Genomic DNA, 12819 nt, shown 5'->3' on the forward strand with positions numbered 1-12819 from the left:
AGAATGCACAGAAACAGAGACACACAAGTCCTAAATAATACTACTGCCTTGATCTCATTGACACATTAGAGCAGGCCATTTAACAGCAACAGTGAACATTCTTTTCAAGCACATATAGCACAGTAACCATGATATGATAGATCCTTTAATGATTTTACGTGTTCTCTGAGCATGAAATGTTAAACTAGAGGTCAATAGCAGAAAGCTTCCTTTGAAAATCCTGAAATGTTTGGAAATTAAGCCTCCAAATATGTGGGAAATAAGCATCATATTCCTTCCTACATTACTTGTTGGGTAAAGAGGACATTTTAAGGGACTGCAAAAGTATTTGGGGAGAATTTTGGCAAATGTAACCGAAATTGTTTACCTGCCTTTGGTGCCCTATCAATTCTTTGCTCTAAGTATTTGAGGCTCTGTTATATGTAAAAAAAAAAAAAAAAAAAAAAAAAAAAAAAAAAAAAAAAAAGACTAGCAATAAAATGGCTTTATTTTTTTATTTAGACAACTCTATTTTAAGACACTTTAAAATGAAATAAATGTGTGTTATATTTCCCCTTATATTTCTCCTTTCCAGTGCTCCTCATCGATCTAAGTGTCTCCAGAGTCCCGATTGATGTCAGCTATCATCTTCCTGAAGGACTTCCTCTAACATTTCCTGAAACGAGGGTCTTCTGTTAATGAAGCCCTCCATGTGTCTGGAAAGTTGATTTCAACTCTTCTCTAGCATTCACTTTGGGGCAGTTTGAAGCTGCCAGGTCTTTGAGTACTTGGAAGGGTCCCACTGTCTTGGAATTCCGGCTTCCCCTGAGAAGTCTGCTCCTGTCTCCACTGTGTGCTGTGAGGTAATGTTCTTGTACACTGTAAGGATTTGTCACTCAAACTGGTTTAATAAAATGCTGGTTGGCCAGTAGCCAGGCAAGAAGTATAGGTGGGTCAATCAGACTAGGATAATTCCGGGAAGAGAAAGGGCAGAGTCAGGAGTTGCCAGCCAGACACAGAGGAAGAGAGATGAGAATGCTGCACTGAGAGAAGGTACCAAGCCACGTGGCTAAACATAGATAAGAATTATGGTTACTGTAAGTGTAAAAGCTAGTTAGTAACAAGCCTGAGCTGATCATTTATAAGTAATATTAAGCATCTGAGCCAATTATTTAGAAAGTAGCTGCTGGGTATTTAGGAGTTGCTGTCCACACACAGAAATTTCCACTACAACTGTGTGTCTCTTTGATGGCAACTGAGAGCATTTCTCTTTGTCATTGGTTTTAAGAAGTCTGATTAAGATAAGGCATCAGAGAATCATGTGTCTTTCTTTGTGTTTCTTGTGATTGATATTTATTCCACTTCTTTGATCTACATATTGTTTTTCTCATCAAACTTGGGAAACTTTTGATCATTGTTTCTTACAATAGCCTCCTGGAACACACATTCTTTAGAAACTTAAAATACATGTGTGCTATGTTATATAAAGTTGTTGCACAGTTCAATAATGTTCTACTTATTTTTTTTACAAAGAGTACTCTGGCTTTCTCTGTGTGTCTCTGTGTCTCTTTGTCTCTCCCTGCCTCTCTCTATATCAGATTTAATTTTCTTGTCTCCTTTGGTATCCAGTCTCATTATTAAGACTACCTAGTACACTTTCATCTCTAAAATTTAATCTTGAGTCATCTTCCATTTTCCCAAGTATCTCCTCAACATGAATAGTCTTTACATTCTGAAACACATCAGAATAAATTTATAATGATTGGTGTAATATCCTTGTCTGCTATCATCTGCATCATTCCTAGGTCTCATTATACAGATTAATTTTTATTTTCATTTTAAGTTATATTTTCTGCTCTTTGCATGACTGATCGTTTTTATTGAATGTCAGACATTGTGAATTTTACTATTTTGGCTATTAGATGGCTTTCTATTTTTTTTTTTTAACTATTCTCAAGTTTTGTGTGAGGATGAAGTTCAGTAACTTGGCAACAGTTTGACGTAAGGTTTGCTTGGCAAGTCACAGGCAGCCTTTACTCTACCATGGAAACTGACTCCTTTGAATAATCTGTGCATTCTGAAGTTTTTCCACCTGGACAGGAGGGAGTATGAACCACTGCCCCTGTCTGTGTGAGCGCTAAGGGTCTTCTTCAGTCTGTGGATGCTGTTCTCTCCCAGCCTCCTCTTCAGCACACGTGTTTAAAAGTCTCAAGGGGACTCTCTCCTGACCTCTGATCTGTCCTTCTCTCAGCTCTTCTCTTTCAGGTATACAGCCCTAAAAGTTCTAGTCACCTGTGGTAACTTCCCAGTTCCCCATCTGTTTCTCCTCCACCAGAGAACCTCTGGGCCTCAGTGCGGCTTCTCTCCAGGCTTGCCTACCTAGTTCCTTCTCGCAGACATCCTTCCCTGGACAGCTCTGTTCGCATGTCTTTGTATGTTAGATGATTGAGCCAAGAGGGCGAATTCGGTCTTTGTTCTTGACCATGGCCAGAAGTGGAGGTTTTATTATTGTAAACTGAGAAATACTTGAATGTGGTAAAAACAAAATGTAGAAAAGACCAAAGTGTGTCAGAAAGCAAGTGTCCCCAAAATGTCACACCACTAGTAACCCCAAATATCCAGTTCCCTGTTTAAGATTTTGTGACATTGATTTCTTATAATGAGTTAGGAATATTCTTTGAATGGATCAGCATACACGTGAGAATTATGTACATGGCGTTCTACATTCCATACTTTGTTGTGCTTAACAGGATGTATGCAGACATTTCTATATGAAGCACACATAGTTATATTTCTTTAGTCTTTGTGACTGCAGAATCTTTATGATGTGGTTGTTAACATGTTGTATTTAATCAGCTCTTAATTAGTGGATGTTTATGTTTTAAGCCCTCTGTTATTATAAGCCACACTCTAACAAACAGTTTCATACATACATCTCTAGGTACATATATGATATCTCTTCTTTTTGTCTAGTCAGAATTGCCTCACAAAAATACCAAAGACTGTATAATTTGTAGACTATAAAAAATTATTTCTCACAATTTGTAGAAATTTAGAAATATAATCTCAAGATACCAGTAGATTTAGAATATAAGATATATAAGGTTATATAAGATATATAAGATATATAAGGTTATATAAGATATATAAGGTTATAGATAAGTGATGCCTTCTTATTGTGCCCTCACATGGTGGAAGGGAAGAGTCTCCCAGGAGGCCTTTTCTCTACAGGTACCAGTTCTACTCAAGAAGGGCCCACCTTCACAACCACATCACCTGCCAAAGGCTTCAGCTCCTAATTCCTTCACTTTGGAGATTGGGCTCTTGACATGAATTTGTGGGGCCATAAATATTCAACTATTGCATACCTCCAGAACATGTGCCCAGAATTAAAATTGCTGATCAAGAGAAGTCTGTGTTTAAAAGAGATAATTATAGTTCAATTGTCCTCCGAGAAGCCATACCCACTTCCCTGTTTTAAGACGGGTCGTATTTAAAGTAGATGTTGTGGGAACTAGGAAGCAGAAATAGCAAAGGTCTGAGCAATGACAGGATGAACTATGTTTTCTTAAACACAGAAAGGCAGAGGGACAAGAAAGGAAGTCCTGGGTTTCAGGCCATGTGCTGTCAGTAAGGCTGTTACCCTGGCCGCTTTTCTATTGCTATGACAAAACACTGGGATAGAAAACCGCTTAGGGCAGGGGTTTGTTTTAGCGGACAATTCCAGGTGGTGGTCCATCACTGGGAGGCAGCCACGGCAGCAGGTGCCTGCAGCAGCTAATCACCTCACATCCATGGAGCTGAGAGAGTTGATGTGTGCCTGCTTACTGCTCAGACCACACCCTCTATGCTATACAATTTAGGACCCAAATTCAGGAAATGGTACCACCAACTTTTAGTCTGGGTCTTCTCACACCAATTAATACTCAAGGCAATCCCCATAGATGTGTTCATGGGCCAACCTGGTCTAGACAGTCCTTCATGGAGACTCTCCTCCCAACTGATTCTAGAGTGTGTCAAGTTGGCAACTAAAATTAACTGTCACAGTGATTTTTTTATGACAAAAATATAATAAACAATCTTCTCTTAAGCTTCAAAATTACTCATGTTGGAAGAAAAATTCCTATATGATTTTAGTATATGTGGAACAATTCATATGAAATTGTACCATAAAAGGTGAGAAAAGGTTCAAAGGTCTCTTTTAATAAAGTGAACAAATATTAGCTCTTATCAGACCACAAAAGACTATAAAATATATTATAATTCATGGAAGAAGAAGATAAAAGTACAAAAAGGTCAGTCAGAAAGCCAACAGATGGGGCTGGAGAAATGACTTAGTGGTTAAGAGCACTGACTGCTGTTGTGGAATATTTGTTTAACTGGGCAAGATGGGTTACATTCGTTTATGCTCCATTAGTTTAACATGTAAAGATGTGTTGCTTTGCCTGCCTAAGATACCTGATTGGTCCAATAAAAAGCTGAATGGCTAAAGGCTAGGCAGTGGAGGGGTAGGGATGGCTGGCAGGCAGAGAGAATAAGTAGGAGGAGGAATCTAGGCTCAAGAAGAGAGAGAGGAGAGGAGAGGATGAGGGAGAGAAAGAGAGGGAGATGCTGGGGCCAGCCAGACAGACACAGAGTAGGACACACAGAATGAAAGAAAGGTAAAAAGCCCTGAGGCAAAATGTAGATGAAGAGAAACAGGTTAAAATAAGTTATAAGATCTATCAAGTAATGAGCCTAAGCTAAGATTGAGCACTCATAACTAATAATAAGTCTCCGTGTCATGATTTGGGAGCTGGTTGATGACCCAAAGAAAGCCTGCTACCAGCTGCTCTTGCAAAGGACCTGGGCTCAATTCCCAGCATCCACATGGTGTCTCATTACCACCTGTAACTCTAGTCTGAGGGGATCCAATGCCCTCCTCTGGCCTCCAGAGGCACCAGGCACACACACAATGCACAGACATACACGCAGACAGAACACCCATGCACATAAAATAAATAAATTAAATAATCTAACTAAATTTAAAAAGAATGGATGACAACGGAAGGAACTGCAAGATTCAAACCATTTAAGATCTTATGAAAAGCTATAGACAGTAGGGTTGACAAAACCAAGGAGAGTAAACAACCTAAGTCTCTGCCACCTACAGCATCAGCAAACGGTAACTTCAGACTTACCCGCCTGGGATCCATTTCTAGTGCATCATGCCTTCTCTCAACCAAAACCTACAAGGTGTGCGAAACTACAAGGGAAAATGCAGAGTAAGCATGAGAACCTTGACTGACAAAGGTAACGCAGGGGTCATCTGTCCCACTGCGTCTCTTGCCGGCTGAGACAGCCATCTTTTGTGTCTCCACGTGGTCTTCTCCATGCTGTCTGAGTCCTGTTGGGTCAGGGCCAACACTAAGGCCCAGACCCTATCATCAAAGATGGTACCTCCTGAGGCCTCGGGGTTAAGACTTCATCACAGCCCATTCCAGGAAACATTTTATAGAACACCTGGCTGGCAAGTTACAAAATCATATGTAATCAGTTAAGCTACACACTCACTAAAAGAGCTACATATTCACCAAAGCAAATGTTGGCCAGGATACAGATGAACTAGGACCGCCCCCCCCATTGATTTGCTACCAGGAATGTTAAATTTCAAACCAGCATGATAATTTAAGATATTAAATGTATCCCAAGTACAGAACCCAAAATTTCTGCTCCAAAGCATTTACCCAAGGAAAAAAACGAAAGCACAGGTCAACAAAAGGACTTACACATAAGTATCATTGTTGTTTTATTTGTAAAATCCCCAAACTCATAATAACTCAAATGTTCATCAACAGTTAAGTGAGTTAAGTACAGTGTATCAGACAACTGAATATCCCTTGTCAATAAAGACAATTGGTTTAGGCGACAGAGCTCAGAAGAGCGCAACTACTCTTGCAGAGGACCTGAGTTCAACAATACCCACATCTGGCAGGTCATGACCATCTGTTACTCTAGCCCCAGGGGCTCCAACAACCTCTTCTGGACTCTGAGGACACCTGCATACATGTGTGAGCATGTGTATGCACAAGTGCGCGCGTGCGCGCGCGCGCGCGCGCACACACACACACACACACACACACACACACAGTTTAAATCTAAATAAAGAAAATCTATGAAAAACTAATGCATGCAACATGTGTAAGACTCAAAATAATTCTGTTGGCTGAAAGAAGGTATACCAACTCACAGGAAAACCACAATTATAATATTTTAGAAAACATAAACCAATCTGTGGGGCAGAAAAGCAAACCCATTGACCTGGAGATGGATGAGAGACGCAGGAAGGAAGAATTCAAAAGACCAGTTGCATCAGTACATTAAGGCTTCTGGAATTGTGCACTCTGACAGATGCAGTTTGGTGTATTCATTTATGTCTCAATAAAGTATTGAAATGTTTTTTACATTACTTTTCTTGTTTCTGTGATGAAATACTTATAGAAAGCAACTTAAAGAGGAAGAATTCGTTTTCACTTAGAGTTTGAAGGAACTGTCCATCATGGTGAGGAATATGTGGGGAAGAAGCGTGAGGTGGTCAGGAAGCAGAGACAAAAGAATACAGGTGCTGATGCTTTCTCCTTTTTGTGGAGTCCTGGCCTCAGCCTGTGGAATGGTGCTGGCCACATTCCAGGTGGGTCTGCCCACCCCAGTCAAAGGTCTCCAGAAACATTCCCAGAGGTTTGACTCCAAGGTGATTCTCAATCCCATCAAGTTAACAACTGAGGTTAACTATCACATTTATTAAAAAACACCTTTGGAGAAAAATAACAAAATAAATAGATTTCCGGAATTTGATTAAAAAGAGCCTTCAAAATATGACTCTCTCCTAGTCAACAAGATCTGCACTCCTCTCCTGATTCTCCTTCCTGTCACATGGGCCTGCCCAAACGTTCCTGGGCTCAGCTTCTGTACCCCAGCCCTCACCCCACTACCCAGCGACCCCTGCTTCTTCAGCTGGTGACCCTGAGACATCTGCAGTCTACACAGCCAGCTGTCCGACTTTGCTTTTCTATGACTGTAATAAAACACTCTGACAAAAGCCACTTGAAAGGAAAGGGTTTATTTGGTTTACAGGCTACAGGAAGTCAGACACTCAAAGGATTTTTCAAAATTCCTGTTACTAACTCCCCCACCTCACATACTCACACAGCTTCCCCTTTGACGTCACTACTTTGTCCTCGGGACCTAAGTGAGTGGTGTCAAACTTTGGAAGAGTGTGGTCTGTGTTTTCCCTCAGCTCTCCTACCTTCGAGCCAGCTCGGGGGTATTGTCGGGTGACCAGATGCCCTTACACCTGGAGTCACTTGTCAGATGACAAGGTCATCTCCAGACTATGGGGAGCTCCATTAGACCTCGAGAAAGGCCCAGAAAATGCTAGAAAATGAGGCCTAGGAAGAAAGCAGGCTTAGGCAACCTCACAGGCACCTTCTCTTGAACTCCAATTGCTGATCAAAGAGTCTATAATTTGCTGCCCTGAAAATGAAAGGCATTAGGAAAAAAAATGCACTTTCGCTTAACATCTAGGTCCTGCTTTTATTCACGACCTTTTTGGTCCGGCTGTATTTATAAAGTCCTGGGGCTAAAGGGAAATAAATTGCTCCTGATTTACACGAAGACAGAGAGGCTCTGGAAGAAAGGCTTTCATCTAACTACATGAAGGGCTGCAGACAGAGAGACAGAGGCACGTACAAGCAATTATTTTATTTATTGTGGGCCCCCAGTTACCGAAGAAAAAAAGAACCCTAAGACACGTCTAAGCTTTCACTCCTGCTCAGCACATTACAGAGAAGTCAGAAGCCCTTGGGGAAGAAAGCACTCGCTCTGCTTTGTCTCTGAGGGGCCTTGAAGCACCAGCTCCCCTGTATGCATGGACCGCAGAGCAATAGCGCACCCTGCAAGAATCCTGGGGTCCGAGACCTGGGAGGTGGACAGACACTTTCCCTGAATCGTACTACAACTGCTAATACATCACAGTGCTCACTAAGACCCAGACTGCCCCTTGTCTAAAAGTATTAACACCTTCCAGCCAGTCACTATGACAACGGGAACAAAATGCAAGCTCCGTGTTCAATTAGGGTTTCTTCTTTCAAACTGACTCTGTCAGGAGTTTCGACATCCACTGTCATTAGCACAGAGGTTGAGAAGTTGGGGAAGGACATGACACATGACAGAATAGGACTCATGGTCCTACGTGAAATGTGAGTTACCAGTGGTTCTTGTTCTTCTAAGCAAATGGTGTGTATAGGGATAGACACAGCAAATGTTAACTGAGCAAATGTTGTCTTCAGTTAATTAGGTGAAGAAAAGTTGATGTGGGACAAAGCTGTAGTGATCCCTACTGTGAAGTCTATTCTTTTAGAGTCGTACACCCATACACACAAAAATACACAAACATACACAGAGACACACATACATGCACACATGCATACACACATACAGAAAAACACATATACAGCCAGACACATAGACACACATACAGACACGCATGCATACAAACACAGACACATGCACACAGACATACAAACACCTACACACAACAAACACACATACAAACACACAGACACACATATACAGATAGATAGATAGATAGATAGATAGATAGATAGATAGATAGATAGATGCAGGCACACATATATATGCAGAGACACATGGGTATATACACATTTGTGTACATACATATACACATACAATATAGCATGTCCTTAAGCTTGTCCATTTTCTGAGACTGTAAGGCTTTTCCAGAAGGACACAAGGTAGAACTGTACATCAATGTCTGTACAAGAAAGGAAATGGGATTCACCTGCCCAGCTTGTGTCCCTCTGCCGTTTCCTACTGGTTAAGGATTACCTACTGGGCAGTTGTCTTAGTGGCTGTTTCCTGTTGCTGTGACAGAATGTCCTAATAAAACTCAAAGGAGAAAAAGCTTGCGTTGGCTCACAGTTCCCTTGTGTAGCTCATCAAGGCGGGAAATCCACAGCAGTGGGAGCTGGAGGCAGGGGCTCTCAGTACATCCACAGTCAAGAGAGTAGTGATGATTTGTGTCCAGATTACTTCAGGATTGTAGCGCAGGAAATGATGCCACCTATGGTGGACAGATCTTCCCACCTCGACTAACCTAATCAAGATAATCCTCCACAGGCATCCCAGAATCTTCCTGGATGATTCTAGAACTCATCAAATTGCCGACTGGGATTCAACATCACAGCTGCTCATTTCCCTCTACTGCCAGGCTGTGCACTCAGCCCTCTCATGACCACAGGGAAGCCAAACCGGAAGTAGAAAGAATGACATGACACAGATGAGCTAGGATCGGGGAAAGCCTGGGCCTTCAAGTGAGGAAGCCGAGCAAGTAAGCCATACACTTCATGGATTATTGAGTTCGAGGGTGGGGTGTGGATTCTAGTGGGAAAATGTGTCTGTAGTAGTTTGAATAAGAAATGTCCCTTGTAGCATCAGGCATGTAAACTCTTGGTCCCCAGTTGATGGCACTCTTTGGGAGGTTTAGATGGCGCACCCTTCTGGGGAAGGCACATCAGGGGGGCAGCTTTGAGAATAAAGGGCTTCTCCCAGTTCCAGTCCACTCGCTCTACTTTGTGCTACAATTTGATATGTGAGTGCCCACCTATTGCTTCAGCTACCACACATGGCGGACAAACTCTTCTTCTATAAGCCGCCTTGCTCACGGTGCTTCATCACAACAGAAGAGCAATTGGGGTGATGATGTCAGTCAACAAATGTACCACAAACAAGTCAGATGCTGCGCTGGTTGGTTCTCTTCAGGTTGACACAAACACAGACATTATCTGGAAAGAGGGAACCTTAGTAGAAAGAAAGATGCCTCCATAAAACTGGTCTGTAGGGCATTGCCTTGATTAATGATTGATGTGGGTGGGCCCAGCCCAGTATGGGTAATGCTAAGCCTGGGTAGGTGGCCTGGGTTGTACAAGACATCAGGCTGAGCGGTGAGCAGCATTCTTCTCTGGCTTCTACCTAAATTCCTGCCTCCAGGTTCCTGCATTGCTCCAGCGCCTGCCCTGAATTCTCTCAGTGATGGGCTATTGTCTGGAAGTGTAAAATGAAACAAACTTTCCTTCTTGGGTTGCTTTTGATCATGGTGGCAACAGAAACTATGAGTAAGACAGTCATGGTGGCACACGCTTGCAATCCCAACACTTAAGAGACTTGAGCAGAAAGATCAAAAGTTTGAAGCTAGCTTGGGCTACATATTCAGTCTCTCTCTCTCTCTCTCTCTCTCTCTCTCTCTCTCTCTCTCTCTCTCTCTCTCTCTCACACACACACACACACACACACACAGAGGCTGCAAACAGGCACATTCACTAGCAATTTTCTGTCACATACGGCTCTGTGCAGGATGTATGGAAGACAATAACAACGCTTTCCTTTTAAGATGCCTGGACATCCATAGAAGCTCCCCAAGTTGCTGTACAGCACAGAATCCAAACAGACAAAGAACTATGAGAAAGATTAAAGTTCTTCAGATGAAATGAAGTGACATCACAGGGTACCTCAGATCTACTGAAAAGAATAAAGAGCTCTGTACATGGACCCCTGTGGGACCTCTGTACATAGAAAGCTTTATTGTTTTTTCTTCCTTCTCTTCATACAAAAGATATTTGATTTTTAAAGCAAAATTACAGCACAGTAATGTTAGGCTCAAATTTTATAGATGCTATGTATTCTGTTAATATGAAATGTCCAGAATAATGATAGAGAATAGACCACTGACTGCAAGGGGTTGAGGAGAGAGAAAAGAATGGAGGATGACTGTTATTGGATCCTAACAACTCCCTCGGGAGAGGGGTGAGAAGGCATGGCATCAACAGCACAGACACCAACACCAGGAGTCAGTTGAAGGCAAACAACAAACTCATTTATTTAATAATGGAGAAGGCCTTATATACCCTCCTCCCAGCATCCAGTCCGTGTCCCAATCTGGTGGCATTGCATGGTCATCCCTCATTGGCTGGGCACAATCAGGAACTCTCACAGTGAACAGAAACTCCAACAGCACCTGTTGCTAGGCCCTCAGGCAGACTCCAGGTTGGCTTATAAGGAGTATGTTGTGTGCATGCCTTGGCAACTGATCTGAGCCAATTTCCTCAACCCTGGGCCTGTCCTACTATGTATCCACCCTTTTATTTCATTACAAGGGCGCTCAGCAGGAGTTGGAGTTCTTTGCTCCAGCCTTGTTAACCCTGCCTGGGGGGGGGGGGAGCGGGCTCAGCAACTGGACTGTGCCTGACTTAGGTGGCTTGCCAAACATGCTCTTACCTGTCATTGACTATCAGCCCTCGAAGAGTGTCCATCCCTGGGGAGTCACCCTAGGTGGGGAGGGTCAGGCAGTAGCCTTTTGAGTTTTAGAGAGCCAGGCATGCATAACCTCCTGTGGAGGGCTATGAATTGGATGTCTAAGAGCCATTAACACCTGTAGAGTCACCTTAGTGGACACCTGTTGTTGCTGGATGTGCTGTAGGAGACTTAAAAAGGAGAAAGATCAAAAGCACCACCCCGCCAATCAAAACATAAGTGAAAATACAGGAGAGATCAAACAGCCTTTTTATACCATGCCAAACCTTTTCAAAAGATAGTCAAAGGCCATAACCTCTGCCCTTGTCTGATTTAATTGGAAAATTTCATGTGTTAGCTATAATGGGTAATATAGAAACTTAGTTGACAATGGGCCCTTAATATATTTAGCTAGCTCCTGGCCTGCTAAACTAATGCTCCTCATCTCAAAAGGTGTCATACAAAATGAGGAAAATCAAGACTCCACAAGTCTTCAGCCTTTAGAGGGGCAATAAGAGCAAGAAAGGGAAGTATATACATTACCCATCCTGAGTGATTTTCTCCTTGGTGGAAGCAGGCTGACCTATGGCCAAGTGCACATCTCTTGCTGAGACCCATATTGGTGTAGTGGCACTCTGAGGAAAAACACAAGCATACCCTCTCCCATGGGTTAGCAGGGGGCTGGCGGCTGCCATTGGAGGGAAATAGGATCTCTCCATCTCACCAGGGGCAGAGGCTTGTTCCTTGACAGAGATGCCCAGTGCTTGTAGGCTGGGCTGAGCCCCTTGTAGAGCCTAAAGGGCCAGGTCTGAGACCTGTTGAAAATAGGCATTCAAAACAATCTGTGCCTGGTGCACAGGATGGACATATTCCCTGTGCCCTGTGAGCATATCATAGTTCACTGGGATGTTAAGAAAGATGTTTGTCCAGCCCTGGGATTCTGCCTGATCATCACAGGCTGATCTCCAACTGAGAATGACTGCAGGCTCCAACACAGCTTTAAGCAAATGGTACCAATGGAAATATGTTTGTAACTGCATTGACCATTGAGCAAGGACCTGCTGAAAGTAGGGGGAGTCTGGGCCTGACTCACTGGCTGTTTTCCTGATGAGGGAGAGATTAGCTATGGGGGTGGGAATCCAGGGCTGGGCATCAGCATTTGTGCCCACATTGACTGGGAAGGCTTCTATGGGCCTAAGGACTGACAGTGGTGCAGGCTGTGAGGGTTGTAAGACACTTGGCACCACAGGAGAGTAGCCCCCTCCTGAGGCAGGCTGTTATTGGGGTAGATTGCCCCAAGAATACTGCAGCGGAGAGGTAGCTGCCAGCAGTGGTGGTGGAACAGAGGGGGTAGTAGCACATGACTTAATGACAGCTGCCTTCTCTTTGACAGATTTGTCAGGACCCAAACTGACAGCTATGTTCTTGACAGATGTCTCAGGGCCCAAACTGACAGATTTCATGGGGCCTAAACTGTCCTGCCTCCTCACCATC

Source organism: Peromyscus leucopus, chromosome 20 (assembly GCF_004664715.2).
Source record: "Peromyscus leucopus breed LL Stock chromosome 20, UCI_PerLeu_2.1, whole genome shotgun sequence".
Classification (NCBI taxonomy): Eukaryota; Metazoa; Chordata; class Mammalia; order Rodentia; family Cricetidae; genus Peromyscus; species Peromyscus leucopus.